The sequence below is a fragment of the Leptopilina heterotoma genome, unplaced genomic scaffold, assembly GCF_015476425.1.
Source record: "Leptopilina heterotoma isolate Lh14 unplaced genomic scaffold, ASM1547642v1 Lhet_53, whole genome shotgun sequence".
Classification (NCBI taxonomy): domain Eukaryota; kingdom Metazoa; phylum Arthropoda; class Insecta; order Hymenoptera; family Figitidae; genus Leptopilina; species Leptopilina heterotoma.
Window position 1 is genome coordinate 1,912,711 of NW_025111115.1, and position 12,131 is coordinate 1,924,841.

At 22.3% G+C, this 12,131-nt stretch overlaps 2 protein-coding genes across 8 annotated transcripts in view; one reads left to right on the forward strand and one right to left on the reverse strand.

Annotated features, from left to right (window-relative positions):
• The window catches only part of LOC122508184, a 231,578-nt gene that overhangs the window by 135,245 nt on the left and 84,202 nt on the right, over positions 1-12,131 (forward strand). The window lies entirely within an intron of this gene.
• LOC122508185 overlaps positions 1-12,131 on the reverse strand; it is a 222,891-nt gene that overhangs the window by 75,384 nt on the left and 135,376 nt on the right. Inside the window, exon 1 of one of the 7 annotated variants that reach the window (XM_043621357.1) lies at positions 9,339-10,322. The exons of 5 other annotated variants lie outside the window; for them this stretch is intronic. The gene's annotated coding sequence lies outside the window, so the exon portion shown is untranslated. Of the gene's footprint in view, positions 1-9,313; positions 10,323-12,131 lie in introns of those variants that run through there. One more of the 7 variants, XM_043621358.1, reaches the window with a different exon arrangement.

Here is a 12,131-nt window from a genome sequence, read left to right on the forward strand (position 1 = left end):
TTTTCATTATTTATGAAAATAAATAAATGTTTTTGACTTTTTGTACAATTTTATTAAAATTGTTTTTAAATAATTGAATTCTTTTGGGTAATTTTATTAAAATAGTAAATATTGGAAATCATAGGAACGAGAAAAATTTTTGAAAATAATTGAAATTTTGCCAAGAATTTTATTAAAATTTTTGAAAATAATTGAATTTTTGAGAAGAATTTTTTTTATTTATAAAGATAACAATTGGGATTTTGTCGAGATTTTTTTGTAAATTTTGATCACAATTGAATTTCTAAAGAAGAATTTTGCTAATTTGGAAAATAATTGAATTTCTGCAATTATTTAAAACTTCTTTAAAATTCAATTTTTTTTAGTGTTTTTAACTAAAATTCTTCTATAAATCCATTATTTTTAATAATTAATTAAATATATACTGACAAATTGAACTAATTTTAAAAGATTTTGAATTATAAAATTTTTTCAAAAATTTAAGTTCATTAAAATTTCTAATTAAATTCATTCAACATTGAAATTTTACAAAATTTCAAATTGAAACCGTTTGAAGTTCATTTATTTATGAAAATTGTAAATGCAAGTCTTAAAATTGAATTAATTTTGAAATATTTAAGTAAAATTATTGATTAAATAATTTATTTATTTTATGACAGTTGTTCAAGATTTAAGTTATTCAAAAAGAAATTTTTGTCAGAAACAGAAAAAAAAACGGAAAAAAACTGAAGGTTTTGTATTAGAATTTGTGGTAATTTGATAAATAATGAGGGAAACAAAAAAGACACAAACATTCAGAATTTTCATATGAATTCTAAAAATTAAATTTTTTTCAGTACTTTTAATAAAAATTTCTGACTTTTCCCTTAATTGCCTATGTCAGAATATATAATTATTTTAATTATAATAATATTAAAACTATATAATCCAATTCATATTTTATTTTTATGAAAAAAAAAATTTGAATTAAAAATTTTTACGTTTTATTATTTTTAAAACTGTTAATTTTATTTAAAAATGTGAGCAAGAAGTCAGTCGCGCGAATTTTTGCTAGTATTCTTACTAAAGCAAATTCGTGGTTTAATTTTCACTAATTCAGATTTTAGAGAGTACAAAAACATTCAGATTTACATTCACATGAAATAATTAACATATTATTTATCTTTATTAAATATAAATTGTATCATCTCTCTATACATTTAATTCAAGTATTTCAGTATTAAATAATATGATTAAATGCTATTTAATAATGAATTTCATTATTTAAGTATGGATACAATATATATGTTTATAAATTCATATTATAATATTCGAGAGAGGAAAGAGATATTAAAATATAAATTTACTTTAATTGACCGACATAAATTGTTGTTGTAAAACTTTAATTTATATGCTTTTAATTATTTCGAAAATTATAAAGAGCATAATAAAAAATACGAAATACTAAACTAGCTATGTATATATATCTATTATAGTGCTTTAAAGAGGCTTTTAATACAGATTTACAGAATATTGTGTGTTATAAAATAAATATGTTACATTAAAGAGGAACATGCATTATTCACTTTATTCTATTTTCCTCCTCAAAAATACTCAATAGTCTTAAATTTAATATTTTATGAAAATAAATGCATTTTTCTCTCTCTTATTTATACTTTTCGACAATTTTTTCGCTTTACTATTTTTCTAAATAAGTTACACTTATTTCGTTCAAAAAGCCTCTAATGGTACTATTTCTGAAACCAAACTTTTGAAAATGAATTTATTTACCAGGAGAATTAATTCCAAGATTCTAAAAAATTGAAAACGATAAAAATATCGAAAAGAAAAGTAAATTAAAAATTTAAATTGTCAAACTCTCTAAATTTGATTATAAATAATTATAGAATTACGAATATTGACGAAGATGTTGAGATTCAATATGAAGGCGCTATTCTCCACCTGCGAACGCCAAGGTCACCGCTAGATGGCAGCACAATTCTTTCCTGGAATTTTCACTGACACCTGGTGGTGAACTTGGCGTTCTCAAGTGGAGAAATCAAACCACCATTTTATCACTCAAAAAATTTATTTTAATTTAAAAGGAAACTAGAAAATAGCTTTTTGAATTCATAAGGATAATCATGAATTCAAAAAATAATATAAAACAATATTTTTTGTAATTTTTTTAATATATAATAATATTTTTAATACTCATTCAAATATATAATATAGGTAATATTATTAATAATGTTTTACAGTAAACTAATTATTAATTAATATATTACGCGTCGTTCATAGAAATATTTAACATTTCACACATTATTATGCGCAGAATAAAAGAAATTGTCCCTCTTATTTATTTCTTTCTTTCGAGACTTTATTCGAGAGACAATATTTAATATGCGCAATATTTTGGTATTTAATAAAAGCATAAATGTTCTAATAAATAATTCTAAATGACTTCATTTTGAGATTCACTGGTTAAACGTGTTTTTGGTATATAACGATGGACCACTTCAAGCCGCTTAGAATGTTTTTTTCATTTTTTTTCTTTTTTTTATTTCGTCTTTTTCTTTTACACACAGGCGATCCGACAGAAAGATCCACACGCGTTTTGCATAGAATAGCTAGTTCGCCATACGATAGAGAGTTTTCAAATGGAAAAAAGAAGGATAGAAACAAAGAAGAAATTATTGCTGAAGCATCAGAGTAGAAGAGGATAAACGATAAACAGGGGAGTTTCTTTGTGGTCAGTGCGGGTATTTGTCTTGTGTCTGGAAGCACCGACAAGAATTCTTTTGTTCGTTCCCTTTCGATTCTAGCTCCCCTTTACTATTATTAACTAGAAAAATTCACAACTATAACTATTTGTAATTTTTATTTCATTTCATCGTGGGGGAATATTAATTTTTCGTTTTAATTTTGATTTTTTTATTGTTTGGTAATTTATTTATGTGCTAATTTATTTATTTACTTATTTATTTATTCACTTATTTACTTCACAATTTATTTATTTGTTTACTACTTTATTTATTTACTAATTTATTTTTTTACTTCTTCATTTATTTATTAACTTGTTTATTTATCTATCTATTTATTTTTTTACTTCTGTATTTATTACTTCTTTCTTTATTTAACTACTTATTTATTTTTTTTACTTCTTTATTTATTGATTTATTTGTCTATTAATTTACTTCTTTGTTTATTTATTAATTTGGTTATTTACTTCTTTATTTATTTTTTTTATTTTTTTTACTTCTTTATTTATTTATTTATTTACTTGACTATTTTCTTCTTTATTTACTTTCTTTACTCCTTTATTTATTTACTTCTTTATTTATCTATTTATTTATTTATTTACTTGATTATGTTTTTCTTTATTTACTTTTTTATTTATCAATTTATTTACTTTTTTTACTTCTATATTTATTTGTTTACTTGTTTATTTACTTGTTTATTTATTCATTTGTTTATTAATATACTCCTTTGTTTATCTAGTTACTTATTTAATTAATAATTGTTTGCTTATTTATTTCTTTACTTTTGTATTTATTTTCTTACTCTTTTCCTATTTATTCATTTACTTTTTTTCTTATTTGTTTATTTATTTCTTTCTTTATTTAATTATTTATTTATTTACTTCTTTATTTATTTCTTTATTTATTTACTTCTTTATTTATTTCTTTATTTATTTACTTCTTTATTTATTTATTGAAGTACACGCGCAGAGCCTTTTCTTCAAAAGTACAGAACAATAAAAAATAGAAACTCAATGTTCAAATAGCTGAAAAATTTTTATTATCATCATCGTCTTGAAAAATTATTATATTAGGTACTTTTATATGTGCAATGAATGGAAAATTTAAAATTCAACGTAAATATTTAAAAATAGTGTACTTTTATATATACCTGAAAATTTCCAATAACTTGAAGTAGAAAACAGTCTCATCTTATCTATTTTTATGCAAAATATAAAGAAGAAGCAATAAAAGTTTTTTTTTTCTTTTTTTTTTTTTGATTTTATTTAAGAGGCTTTTTAAAATGTGTTCCTCCCGTCTTAGGAAAAATTTATGTCCTTCTAGTTGGCTTTCTCACAATAAGGGAATCACCTTTAAGGAAAGTGAAAAATCGTGTACTTTCCTTAACTCAGTTTTGAACTTCTTGCAACGTTGTCGTCTCATTGTATTTGCCACCAGTATAATATATATATGTATTTAAGTCTGAACCCGCGAAAATACCCCTTGGGCCCTTGTGGACCAATTTTTTTTTTTTTTTTTTTTTTGGAGTCGAGCGACGCGCTTAATAGTTTTCTCCTTTATACAATGTTATGTCGGTGTTTTTATGGTCTGTTTTTATCATCCATGAACTCGCATCGTTTTGCAAAAATCGTAATATCTTCACTTTTACACAGTATTCTTGTTCTCCTTTTTTTCACTCTTATACTCAAAGATCACTTATCTTTAAAGCGAAAAGATAATTTTTCAATTTCTACACTTTTAGTCAAAAATAAAGAAAATATGGGAAATAATTTACGAGGGAAATTATTTTTAAAGAAAAATAATAATAATTCTAATAATAATAAAAATAATAAAAATCTTAGACTTAATAATTATTTAATTAATAAATAATAGTGAAGGACAATAAAACGAAAACATTCGGACAAATATTTGTCCGAATGTTTTCGTTTTATTCTCCTTCACTATCATTACTATTTCTCGGACGTAAAATATTGAATAATAATAAATAATAATAATAATAATAATAATAATAATAATAATAATAATAATAATAATTATGTAAATTATACGAAAAATAATTTGAGACAGAAAATTATTTTTCCGAAGAAAATAAGAAAATCTTTTGAAGAAAATTAAAAGTATTGAAAAGAAAATTTTGAAAAGACAATTTACAAACACTAAAAGAGGAAGAATTATTTCTATATAAATTATGAGTAATAATTTCTACGAAACTTAATGACAAGAGGCAATAAGAAATACATATACGTAGATCTCATAACTTACGGCTGGAAAGGTTGAATAGTGATAAGGGTTTGTTATTGCTCTTTGGTACAAATTTATTGCCAGAAAGATGAGAAACTCATGATATGAATTCTTAAATATCCATATTATGCGCATTACTTCTTTTTTTTAATGCAATTTTCTCGACATTTTGTTAAAAAAAAGATAATTTTCGAAAAAGAGAAAAAAAAAGATTAAACTACTAAATATTAATAATATACTTATGTACTTTTATGTAAATTTTTTTTGACGTATTCTTTTTTTATTCTTTTATATTAGGTGAACAACGTTTTACACTTAGAGATTTCCACACTAAATGTCAAAAATGTATCAGCGACCGTCGAAGAATATAAGTAAAATCAATAATTCAATTTTATGACTCTTCATATGGATAACTCTCTACAAAGGAAAACATATTTTCTGATTCGATGTCCTGTCTCTTTAAGGAAATTGTATATTTTCGTCTATATTTCTTGAATAGATTTCACCGTATGATTTACAAGCAAAAAAAAAAAAAAAAAAATTTTTGTATAGAAACAGAATCGAATTTCAATTTTTTTTTAAGCAAAATAACTATACGTAAAAATATCTAAGAGAAATTACACAAAATTTTTTACTCTATGCTCGCTCTATGCTTAAAATTCATATTATTGAGTTTACTAATAAATTAACTAAATTTTTGTTTATTTGATTATTATTGGGGTTAATGAATACATAAATAATTCAATCTAATTTTTTTTATTCAATAATTATTGACTTTATTAACAATTTAAACAAAATTTTTTCCTCTTCAATATTTACTGAATTTATTAATAATTTCAATGTTTTCTTTTGGTTTAATAATTATTGAGTTCTTGAATAATTTAAATAAATCTTTTACTCTCTTTAAAAAATACTGAATTGATTAATAATTAAATGTATTTTTTTGTTTGTTTAATAATTATTGGCTTTAGTAATAATTTATAGTAATTTAATCAAATTTTTATTTCTTTGATTTAGTAATTATTGACTTTATATTAATAGTTTAATCAAATTTATTTTCTTTTAGTTTTAAAATTACTAAGTTAATAATTAGTAATTGAATTTTAATTCTTTTCGATATAATAAAAAAAAGAGTTTGTTTAATCTTCAAGAGGGATAATTATTTACACTTTCGGTTGTTTGAATAAAATTTAATTGTTTATTTCAGAGGTAATTTAAATTTTTTTGTTTCTATAAAGTGAAACCGACTCTGCAACAAAAACTATTCACGGAGATTTACTATGTGCGGTTAAAAGACTTTTAAAATGACTGAACAATAAAATTTTCACAATTTGTCTGTATATAAGCGAAAAGATGGATTATATGCGTTTCGAAATAAAAAATTCTTTCATTGTTTTTTTTTTTTTTTTGAAAAAAGTGTATTTTAAAAAAAATTCATTTATTTTTAAAAGAGATGCATTTTTTAAAATATTTAAATGTATTTTTTTCAAAAAAAAGCTTTATTTAAAAGAGATGCATTTTTTATAGCAGACACATTTTTTTAGTATAGTTTTTAAAAAAGTTACACTTTTTTAAAAGATTTTCTAGAAGCAGATTATGAAATATATTTTTAAAAAATCATTCTTTTAAGAAGATGCAGTTTTCGCAAAGTATTTAGAAAAAAAAGTCTTTTCAAAAAAAGCAACTTTTTAAATATGCATTTTTGAAAAAAATAGTAAAAATAATATTTAAAAAAGGCCTAGTCCTTAAGATGCATTTTAAAAAATACATTTTTCTAAAATAAATGCACTTTTTAAATTATTAAAAAGTAGTTTTTAATAAGAGATGCATTTTTTCAAAAAAAAAAAAAAATTTTGAAAATACTTACTGAAACAATATTTTTTAAAAAAAGATGCATTTTTTGAAAAGTTGGATAAAAATCCCACAAAGAATTGAGGGGCTGGATGCTATAATGTGTTACGCGTGAACACACGGCCAGTCAGTTGGGTCATGGAGAGAAAATTTTGAAGTTGTTCAAAATAAATTTAAAATTATTGTTTCTTGTTCAGAATGTCAAGGCGAAACTTTTTTTCTAATAAAATTTTTTTATATAATTTTTTGTTTTTAAGTAAATTGAGAAAAGCGTGATTTTTTAACCTAAAAAATTTTAATGAATTTTTGACTTCAACTCGTGATTACTTCGTTAAATATTAATATTTTTCCACGAAATTTACACACAATATTCTTCAAACTAGTTCAAAAGTGAAACAATATTTAATAATTTTTCAAAAAATTCTATGTCTAAGTAAATAATTATTTAAATAATTTTGCCGGAAAAATGATTATCCTATTTTCAATTGGAAAAGTTGAGTGACGAATTTTCGTTTTCGGAAAACTTCCAGTGACTAAAATGTTCATCAATATGTTAGGAAGTTTTTTGGAAAATTTTTCGTCATTTGATAATAAATTAAAGAAAATAGAGCAATTTTAACAGTGTCGCGCTCTGCTGTAAAATTACGGCGTGGCCGCGCACGTGTGGAATGGCCGCCATTACAAGACCAATGTATACAGTGAGTCAATGTTTACGTTTACAGCAGAGCACGACGCTGTTAAAATTGCTCTATTTTCTTTAATTTACTATCAAATGACGAAAAATTTTCAAAAAAACTTCCTAACATATTGATGAATATTTTTGTCACTGGAAGTTTTCCGAAAACGAAAATTCGTCACTCAACTTTTTCAATTGAAAATAGCTGCATCATTTTTCCGGCACATTTATTTAAATAATTATTTACTTAGACATAGAATTTTTTGAAAAATTACTAAATATTGTTTCACTTTTGAACTAGTTTGAAGAATATTGTGTGTAAATTTCGTGAAAAAATATTAATATTTAACGAAGTAATCACGAGTTGAAGTCAAAAATTCATTAAAATTTCTTAGGTTAGAAAATCACGCTTTTCTCAATTTACTTAAAAACAAACAATTATATAAAAAAATTTTATTAGAAAAAAAGTTTCGCCTTGAAATTCTAAACAAGAAACAATAATTTTAAATTCATTTTGAACAACTTCAAAATTTTCTCTCCATAACCCAACTGACTGGCCGTGTGTTCACGCGTAACACATTATAGCATCCAGCCCCTCAATTCATTGAAGTGCATTTTTCGAAAAAGATGCAGTTTTGGAATATTTGTTTAATGCAAATTTTTTAAATAAAGATAAATTTTTTAAAAATGTTTAAATGTATTTTTTAAAAAAGATGCATTTTTTAAATGCATTTTTAGAAATTACAATGCATTTTAAGAAAAGATGCAATTCTGAAATGCATTTTTAAAAATATATAAAAATGTTTAAAAAGATAGATTTTCTAGAAGAAATTAGAAATGTGCATTTTTTAAATGCATTTTTAGAAAAGGTACATTCTTGAAATGCTATTTTTTAAAAAAAGATGCACTTTTAAAAAAGACGTATTTTTTAAATGCATTTTTTAGAAAAGATGCATTTTTCAAAAAAGGTGCACTGTTGGAAAATTTGTTTGTTTGAAATGAAATTTTTTTAAATAAAGATTAATTTTTTTAAAAGGATGCATTTTTAGAAAAAATACAGTTCTTTAAGTGCATTTTCAAACTTCATTTTTTTTAAAAAAGATGCAATTTGAATAAGGAGCATTTTTAAAAGCAGTTTAAAAAAATGCAATTTTAAAAATATTTAAAACTTTTAAAAAGTTGCATTTTCTAGAAGAAATTAGAAATGTACATTTTTCAAATGCATTTTTAGAAAAGGTAAGAAAAGGAAATGCATTTTTTTAAAAAAAGATACATTTTTTAAAAGTACGCGATAATTGAAATGCATTTTCTAAAAAAGATGCACTTTTATAAAAGACTCGTTTTTGAAATTCATTTTTTTAGAAAAGATGCATTTTTGAAATGGAGTTTTAAAAAAATGCATTCTTAAAAAGATTAAAAATGTTTTAAACAGATGCACATATTTAGAAGAAATGAGAAAGTGCATTTTTCAAATGCATTTTTTAAAATATTTAAAAAATTTTAAGAAGGTGCAAAATTTTTAGAAGAAATTAGAAAGGTACATTTTTTAAATGCATTTTGAGAAATTACAATGCATTTTTTGAAAATGTACATTCTTGAAATGCAGTTTTTTAAAAAAAGATGCACTTTTAAAAAAGACGCATTTTTAGATGTATTTTTTAGAAAAGGTACATTCTTAAAATGCAGTTTTTAAAAAAAAGATGCACTTTTAATAAAGAAGTATTTTTTAAATGAATTTTCAGAAAAGTTGCATTTTTTAATAAAAAAAAAATATATTTTTTTTTAATAATGAATTTTCAAATACCAACAAAAAGTTGAGGAGAAAATACCAAAAATATATTCTTGTCACAGCGAAAAATAAAAGATGATATTCTTTTTGCATGATTAAATAAAGATGTGCGACGACGACGACGCACTATCACAATATCAAATTCAAAAATCTTGAAAATTTCTCTCCTTCAAATTTCCCGAGTATATCTAGCATTTTAGAATATATATAGAGAGAAAAGCTTTTTCCTCAGGATGTTAAAGGCATAGAAGCCCTTTAGGATAAGGAAGAACTCAGAGAAAAGACTTTTTTTTTTGACTCTAAACGTCCAAGACTGCCTGTGAAATTCGTGTCGTTCTTCTTCTTCATCTTCCTTCTCTTTTCCTTCATACTCTTCTTGTTAAAAATACGATCACTTTTTTTTGCATACGTATCTCGTAAGTAGGACATCAGTCTATTCAACGAATGAGAATTCAAAAGACGAACTTGCTGATTAGCAGAGAAGACGAGTAAAAGTATAGGAAAAATTGAAAATCATACTTTCTTTTCTTCAAAAAAAAAAAAAAGTATTATATTGGAAAAAGAAAATTAAAATCCATATTTAGCAAATCTCGTGTATTAATGAAAAATTTATGGAATTCGATTATATAAAATTTTTTTTACAAAAATGTAAATATGTAGTAAATTTATGAATTAGAGGCGGAAAGTGGAAAAAATGTGAAAATCCTTTTGGATTAAATAAATTGAATAAATAGTTTTTTTTCTCAAAGATATATTCCTGGAATGTTTTTACACAATCACTACAAGCACGGTTGAAGTACTCTTCAAATATCCAATTTTTCAGAGAAAACGCACATTTTCGAAAAAAATTCGTTTAATTATTTAATCACAGTTTCCGACGGAAGAAGAATTCGTTTCATTTCATCAACTGCATTGATAATTTATTTTCATTATTTTACACCACAATTGGAAACTAATTTTCTATTTTTATTGAAATTATATTTTAGTCACTTTTTTGTTTTTTTTTAGTCTTATATTTTAGTCACTCTTCGGTTTTTTAGTTTTATATTTTAGTCACTTTTTAGTTTTTTAGTTTTATATTTTAGTCATTTTTTATTCACTTTTTAACATATAAAAGTAATTTTTAAATTATTAACTTTTACATTTTCGATCTTCATTAGTTCATTTAGTTTTATATTTTAGACATTTTTTTAGTTAATTTTGTTTTATATTTTAGTGAGATTTAGTTTATTTAGTTTGTTTAGTTTTTTATTCACTTTTTCTATTTAAAAAATTTATTTTTAAGTTTATTTAGTTTTGTATTTTAGTCACTTTTTATTTTTTTTTGTTTTATATTTCAGTAACTCTCTAAATTTTTTAGTTTTATATTTTAGCCATATTTAGTTTATTTAGTTGTTTATTCACTTTTCAACTTATAAAAGTTATTTTTTAATTTATTTACTTTTATATTCACGTTCATTTAGTTTTATTTTTTACTTTATTTTATTCAGTGTTTTTATTTGAACATTTCAGTCACTTTTTAACTTTATTTATAGTGTATTTAGTTTTTCATTCACTGTTTAACTTAGTATGAAATTTAATTTTCAATTTAATTACTTTTATATTTTAATTCTTCTCTACCTCATTTAGTTTTATATTTTAATTATTTTTTAGTTTTTTCAGATTTTTGTTTTAATTACTTTTTAGTTTTTCCAGATTTATGTTTAAATTATTTTTAAGTTTTTCCAGATTTATGTTTTAATTATTTTTTAGTTTACTCCGTTTTATATTTTAGTGATTCTTTTAGTTTTTGTATTTTAATATTTCAGTTATTTTTTACTTTACTCAGTTTTTTTTTAAATTTGTCCATTTTTTCTTGCATTATAAAAGATTTTCCGAAAAAAACAATTCTACTTTTTTTACTATAAAAAAATTTGCATTTAATACTTTTGCGTTTATTGCACGAAGTTCCGATTTTCCGATACTAGAAACGCGGTGCTGATCTATGGTAAGCCTAGAAGTCAGCGTTGCACTTTGGTGGTGGGGGGCACTGCACCTCTTCTTAAAGCTTCGCGGTTTTTTTCAAAAGCATCATGTGACCCCCACTCACAAAGTTCCGTTTCCTCTCTCTTCATTCTTCCCCACTACTGCATACTTTGCCATTACACGCAGGGACGGCTCTATCGACATATTCAAGTCTATTTCGCAAACTGTACTATGCATTATTAATTTCGTTTGCAAAAATTAATATTACACTTTATTTACTAATCAATATAATATAAATTATTTAATATAATTAATGTAATTTACTATTTAAATATTAATAATAATATTAATTAATATCTCAAAAAAATTTGACTGAATTTCCTAATATTTATTAGAAATATTAATTAGTTAATTAATAATATTATTAATATGTATTATTCCTAATTTTATTTCCTAATATTTTGTTTGTAAATTTATTTTTTTATTAATGTTATATTTTTTCTCATATTTTCTGTATTGTTAATTTATACTATTTTTTCTATTTTCTATATTTTCTAATATTTTGTTTATAAATTTATTTTTTGTTAATTTTATCTATTCCTTTATATTTTCTACTAATTATGTTATCCTATTTTATATTTTTTCTTATTTCTATTTTTATGTTATCTATTTATTAATATTTATTTTATTAATTTTATTATTATTTACTTTCTTCAATTTTTTGTTTTTTTAACTTTTTTACGATTATGTATTTTTTCCTAATTTTTTTTATTTATTTCTGTACATAATCTATTTGTTTATTTATATTACATAGTTTTGTATAATATTTATATTTTTTCTACTTTAAATTTCTTTCTATTTTTATTTA